Consider the following 6,968-nt stretch of genomic DNA (forward strand, 5'->3'; position numbering starts at 1 on the left):
GCTACGTCTCAGGCCGGGGGAGGAGCATAGACTCCCGCCCCTACACTCCTGAGCAGCGAGTGCATGTTGAGTAGGTCCCTGAGATTATTCATGTACAGCCTGTAGTCCGAGATCAGCCCAAGGACAGGGCAGCGGCTTCCAAGGATGAACAGCTGAGGCTTGAGAGGTTCAAGAAGTACAAGCCTCCTGTTTTCAACGGTCTAGCATCGGATGATGCTCTGGGATTTCTAGATGAGTGCTACCGCATTCTCCGTACCATGGGCATATCAGGATCGAGCGGGGTTTCCTTCACTACTTTCTAGCTTTGAGGAGCCGCCTATGAGTGGTGGCGCACCTATGAGTTAGACAGTCCAGATGAGGCTGCTTCACTAACTTGGACTCAGTTTTCAGATCTGTTCTTGAGAGAGTATGTTCCTCATAGCCTCGGGGACACATGGCGCGCAGAGTTTGAGCACTTGCACTAGGGTGCTATGACTATCTCAGAGTATGCTCTATGTTACACTAGTTTCGCAAGACATGCCCCAGCCTTGGTTTCTACTGTTCGTGAGAGGGTTCGCCGGTTTATTGAGGGTCTTATTCCTAGCATCAGGTCTAGCATGGCTCGTGAGTTGGAGATGGACATTTGTTATCAGCAGGTGGTGAGCATTACTAGGAGGATTGAGGGTATGCATGCTAGGGAGAGAGAGGAGAGGGAGGCCAAGAGGTCTCGAGAGTTGGGACCGTGCCCCAACAACAGGTTGTCATGGTAGTGGTTATATGAGTTGCCCTGTTTATTCAGCTCTTCTAATAGCCAATAGTATTCCAGCTCCTCCTAGACCTTAGGAGTCTTATTATGCACCTCCGGTATCTAGCACGCCTCCTGCGCGGGGTGCTTTCAGAGGTCAGTCCAGCAGACCTGGCCCGAGCCAGTCATAGCCACCATGTCCTCCCAGAGCTTGTTTTGAGTGTGGTGACACACACCATATGGTGAGGGATTGCCCTAGACTTAGGAGGGGTGCACCTCCACAGACTTTTCAGCCACAGCGTGCCCCGCAGAGTTCTCAGGCTATGGTTACAACTCCAGTTGCTACCCCACCTGCTCAGCCAGCTAGAGGTGGAGGTCGGCGAGGTAGAGGTCGTCCTAGAGGGGGAGGCCAGGTCAGATACTATGCCCTTCCTGCCCGTACCGAGGTTGTTGCCTCCGATTCTATCAGCACAGGTATTATACTGGTTTGTCACAGAGATGCATCGGTTCCATTCGATCCAGGCTCCACTTACTCTTATGTATCTTTTTATTTTGTTCCACATTTGGGTGTATCTTAGGATTCTTTGAGTTCCTTTGTTTATGTTTCTACTCATGTGGGAGATTCTCTTGTTGTGGACCGCGTTTTTGGTTGTGTTTGGTTACTCTTAGTGGTTTTGAGAACAGAGCTGATTTATTGTTGCTCAGCATGGTAGATTTTGATATTATCTTGGGCATGGACTGGTTGTCGCCCCATTATGCTATCCTTGATTGTTACGCCAAAATTGTGACGCTGGCTATGCCGAGTATACCGCGTGTTAAGTGGACGGGTACTTTAGATCACACTCCCAGTAGAGTTATTTCTTTTCTTAAAGCTCAGCGTATGGTTGAGAAGGGGTACTTTAGATCACACGCGTATTTAGCTTATGTAAGAGATGCCGGTATTGATATCCCTTCAGTTGATTCAGTCCTAGTAGTACGGGATTTTCCCGATTTGTTTCCAACTAATCTTCTAGGCACGCCGCCTGATAGAGATATTTATTTCGGCATTGATCTATTGCCGGGCACTCAGCCCATTTCTATCCATCCGTATCATATGGCTCCTCCTAAGTTGAAGGATTTGAAAGATCAGTTACAGGAAATGCTTGATAAGGGTTTTATTCGGCCTAGTGTATCACCTTGGAGTGTTTCTATTTTGTTTGTGAAGAAAAGGGATGGTTCTATGCGTATGTGTATTGATTATTGCCAGTTGAACAAAGTTACAGTTAAGAACCGTTATCTTTTGCCTTGTATTGATGATCTGTTTGACCAATTTCAGGACACACGGGTGTTTTCTAAGATTGACTTGCGCTCAGGTTACCATCAGTTGAAGATTCGGGGGACAGATATCCTAAAGACTACTTTCAGGACTCGGTATGGTCATTATGAGTACCTTGTTATGTCATTTGGGCTGACCAACGCCCTAGCAGCCTTTATGCATTTGATGCACAGTGTGTTTCGGTCATATCTTGACTCATTCGTCATTGTCTTTATTGATGATATTCTGGTGTATTCCCGAAGTTAGGAAGAGCAGCACCTGAGGACTGTGCTTCAGACTCTGAGAGAGAAGAAGTTATATGCTAAGTTCTCAAAATGTGAATTTTGGTTGGACTCCGTGGCATTCCTAGGCCACGTGGTATTGAGTGAGGGTATTCAGGTGGATTCGAAGAAAATAGAGGTCGTGCAAAGTTGGCCTAGACCATCCTCAGCTATAGAGATCCGCAATATTCTTGGCTTGGCAGGTTACTATCGTTGTTTTGTGGAGGGGTTTTCATCGATTGCAGCCCCTATGACCAGGTTGACCCGGAAGGGTGCTCCGTTCTAGTGGATGGAAGAGTGTGAGGCGAGCTTTCAGAAGCTCAAAATAGCTTTGACTACAGCCCCAATTTTGATATTGTCTATAGGTTCGAGGTCTTATGCAGTCTATTGTGATGATGCCTCAAAGATTAGCCTCGGAGCGGTATTGATGTAGGATAGTAGGGTGATTGCCTACGCATCCAGACAATTGAAGATACATGAGAAGAATTACCCTGTCCACGACTTTGAGTTAGCTGCCATTGTTCACGCCCTTAAGATCTGGCGCCATTATTTATACGGGGTTCCCTGTGAAATTTATACTGACCATCAGAGCTTGCAGCACCTATTCAAGCAAAATGATCTAAATTTGTGCCAGAGGAGATGGTTAGAGTTGCTGAAGGATTATGATAATACTTTTTTGTATCACCAGGGCAAGGCCAATATGGTGGTCGATGCCTTGAGTCGTCGGGCAAAGAATTTGGGGAGTTTGTCTTATTTACCAGCATCGGAGAGACCTATGGCGATGGATGTTCAGGCCCTAGCCAGCCAATTTGTGAGATTGGATCTTTCGAAGCCCAATCGGGCTCTAGCTTGCGTGGTTTATCGGTCTTCCTTATTTGATCGTATCGGGGTGCGGTAGTATGATAACCCTCATTTGCTTTTCCTCAAGGACAAGGTTCAGCACGGTGATGCCAGAGATATGACTATTGGTGATGATGGTGTATTGAGAATGTAGGGTCATATTTGTGTACCCAATGTTGATGGGCTTCGGGAGTTGATTCTGGAAGAGGCCCATAGCTCGCGGTATTCCATTCATCCGGGTGCCGCGAAGATGTATCGGGATTTGAGGCAGCACTACTGGTGGAGGCAGATGAAGAAAAATATAGTTGGATTTGTAGCTCGGTGCCTCAACTGTCAGCAGGTAAAGTATGAGCACTAGAGACCGGGCGGGTTACTTCAGCAGATAGAGATTCCGAAGTGGAAGTGGGAGCGAATCACCGTGGACTTTGTATTTGGGCTCCCACGGACTTTGAGAAAGTTCGATACTATTTGGGTGATTGTGAATTGGCTGACCAAGTCCACTCACTTCATCCTTGTATGTATTACTTATTCTTCAGAGCGGTTGGTGGAGATCTATATTCGGGAGATTGTTCGTCTGCATGGTATTCCAGTTTCCATCATTTCAGATAGAGGTACTCAGTTCACATCACGATTCTAGAGAGTCGTTTAGCATGAGTTGGGTACTCGGGTGGAGTTGAGTACAACATTTCACCCTTAGGAGGACGGACAATCTAAGCACACTATTCAAATTCTTGAGGATATGCTCTGTGCGTGTGTGATTGAGTTTGGAGGGTCTTGGGATTAGTTCTTGCCATTAGCGGAGTTTGCTTACAACAACAGCTATCAGTCCAGCATTCAGATGGCACCATATGAGGCTTTATATGGGAGATGGTGTAGATCCCCAATGGGCTAGTTTGAGTCGGGTGAGGTTAGATTGTTGGGCATAGGCTTGGTTCAGGATGCTTTGGAGAAGGTTAAGGTGATTTAGGATAGACTCTGTAGAGCCCAGTCTAGACAGAAGAGTTATGCGGACCGGAAGGTTCGTGATGTTTCCTATATGGCTGGAGAGTGGGTTCTGCTTCGGGTTTCACCTATGAAGGGCGTTATGAGATTTGGGAAGAAAGAAAAGTTGAGTCCGAGGTTTATTGGCCCTTTTAAGATATTGAGGCGTGTTAGGGAGGTTGCTTATGAGCTTGCCTTACCTCCCAGCTTAGTTGGAGTTCATCAGGTATTTCATGTTTCGATGCTCCAGAGGTATCACGGTGATTCGTCGCATGTGCTGGATTTCAGTTCAGTCCAGTTGGACAAGAATCTAACCTATGTTGAGGAGCCAGTGGCAATATTGGACAAGCAGGTTAGAAACATTGCATCAGTAAAGGTTCTGTGGCGGGGTCAGCCAGTCGAGGAGGTGACCTGGGAGACCGAGCAGGATATGTGCAGCTGTTACCCTCATCTTTTCACTACTTCAGGTCCGTCGAGTTGAACGCGGCGTATGTGAAAAATTTAAGGTCATTCGGATGAGGTTTGATAGACTTTTTTATCGAAAGCGTATTTCTAGAGTTTTGGAGATCTTAGGCTTGAATCTGTGGTTGATTCGTCGTTTCGATATTGTTTTAGGTGTTTTAAGGATTGGTATAAGTTTGGACAGTAGTATTAAATTTGTTGGTGCTTTTGGTTGAGGTCCCGGGGGGCCTCGGGATGATTTCGGATGGTTGACGGAAGGATTTTGGAGTTTGGAGTTGCAGCTTCAGTTGCTGGTTTTCTGTCATAACTGCACCTGCAAGTGTGGGACCGCAGGTGCGGTGCCGCAGAAGCGGCTCTGTGGTCGCAGAAGCGGAAATGGGGAGGTTCAGCAGGAGCCGCAAAAGTGGTACCGCATCTGCGGATGGGGAGTCGCAGATGCGGAAGCTGGTCTTAAGTGAAAGGTTGCAGGTGCGGCCATTGTTCCGCAAAAGCGAGACTGCGGATGCGGTAATAGCTAGGCAGAAATATAAAATTTCGAGGGTTTAGTTTCAAAAGTTGGAAATTCGATTTGGAGCTCGGGAGAGGTCGATTTTGAGAGGAAGTTGAAGAGGAAGTCATTGGGTAACAATTCTTTAACCCTTTCCATATATATTCCATCAATCTTGGATTTCGGATTGATTCCAGATATATTCCAGATATAGTTAGTTTCATCATTTAATTTCGGATTGGAGGTGAAAATTGGGAAAAAGTTGAAAGAAAGTTCTTAGACCTAGAATTCGACTTTTGATTGGGAAATTGACATTAGATTTGGATCATTTTGGTATGCATGAACTCGTGAAAGTGTGAGGATTCTAAAAATATAAATTTTACCCGATTTCGAGGTGTGGGCTCGAGGGGCGTTTTGGTCATTTTACCTAATTTCGCGTATTAGCTTAAAATTTAATTGTAGAATCAGTTATTTCAAGTGTTATTTACATTATGCAATTGAATTGAATTGAATAGATTTGGGCCATTTGGAGTCGAATACTCGCGGCAAGAACGTGATTTTGAGTTGATTTTGAGCTGGTTCGAGGTAAGTGGCTTTCCTAACCTTGTGTGGGGGACCTTCTCCTTAGGATTTGGTATATTTGGCAATTGAAATGCCTTGTATGTGAGGTGACGAGTGTGTACTTGTGCTAATTGTTGGAAATCCGGTTTTATTAAGTAATTACTAGTATGTTTCCTTTCCAATTTTTATTACATGCACTATTAAGCATGTTGTTAGCTTAGGAAAGCATGTCTAAGTGACTTAATTGCTTTACTTGCTCAAATTGCCTTACTTGAATTCTGTGCAGCATGCTAGGCTAGAATTACTTATTTTCCTTAATATGAAATTTGCCATTTCTTAATATTTTTCCTGTTGTTTCTGTGTATTTACATTGGGACTACGGATGTGGGATTCCGGTAGCTCCCCCTACCTGTTTACTTTGGGACTACGGATGTGGGATTCCGGTATATCCCCCTGTACAATTATATGGAACTAAGGGAATGCACCCGGTAGATTCCCCCAGTACTAGGTATTTACATTTGGGACTACGGAACGGGATTCCGGTAGATCCCCGCGCACTATGAGTTGGACTACGGGACGGGATCATAGGATATCCATTGGATATGTATATTTAGAACTACAGGACGGTATCCTAGGAGATCCCCGATTGTTATTCTAGTGCCGAACCGTATTTCTTTCTGTGTTTACCTTATCTCTATAATAGTTATTGTTGCCCTTTATATCTTGTGTTACTTTTATTGTTGTACTTATTTATATTGTTCTGTTCTACACTGTTGAACTATATATTTTATTTAACCTCTGTAGGGCCTTGACCTTCCTCGTCACTACCCGACCGCGGTTAGGCTTGGCACTTACTGAGTATCGTTGTGGTATACTCATGCCCTTTCTGCGCATGTTTTTCATGTGCAGATCCAGGTACCTTGACTCAGTTTTACCATCCTTGAGGCGAGGCGACCCTTCGGAGACTTCGAGGTATATCTGCCGCGTCCATAGACCGAAGAGTCTCTCTCCATTCTCTCTTGTAGTTACAACCCTTATGTATTTACCTTGTTTTAGATTATTCTGGAGTTAGAGCACTATGTAGTATCCTTAGCTTGTGATTCATGGGTTTCCGGGTTTTGGGCATATGTATTGGTTTTGAGAGTTAAATATTGTGCATGCCGAGTGGCACTTTTAAACGCTGTTTTATTAATCTATTTCTGTTTTAAATTGCTTTCTTTTCTTCTGCAAGTTTGGTTTATTTTCCGCATTTTAGGCTTACCTAATCGTAGAGACTATGTGCTGTCATGATGGTTCTCGGATGGCGAACCGGGTCGTGACAAAATGTATTTGCTAGAT

This window comes from Nicotiana tabacum, chromosome 3, assembly GCF_000715075.1.
Source record: "Nicotiana tabacum cultivar K326 chromosome 3, ASM71507v2, whole genome shotgun sequence".
Classification (NCBI taxonomy): domain Eukaryota; kingdom Viridiplantae; phylum Streptophyta; class Magnoliopsida; order Solanales; family Solanaceae; genus Nicotiana; species Nicotiana tabacum.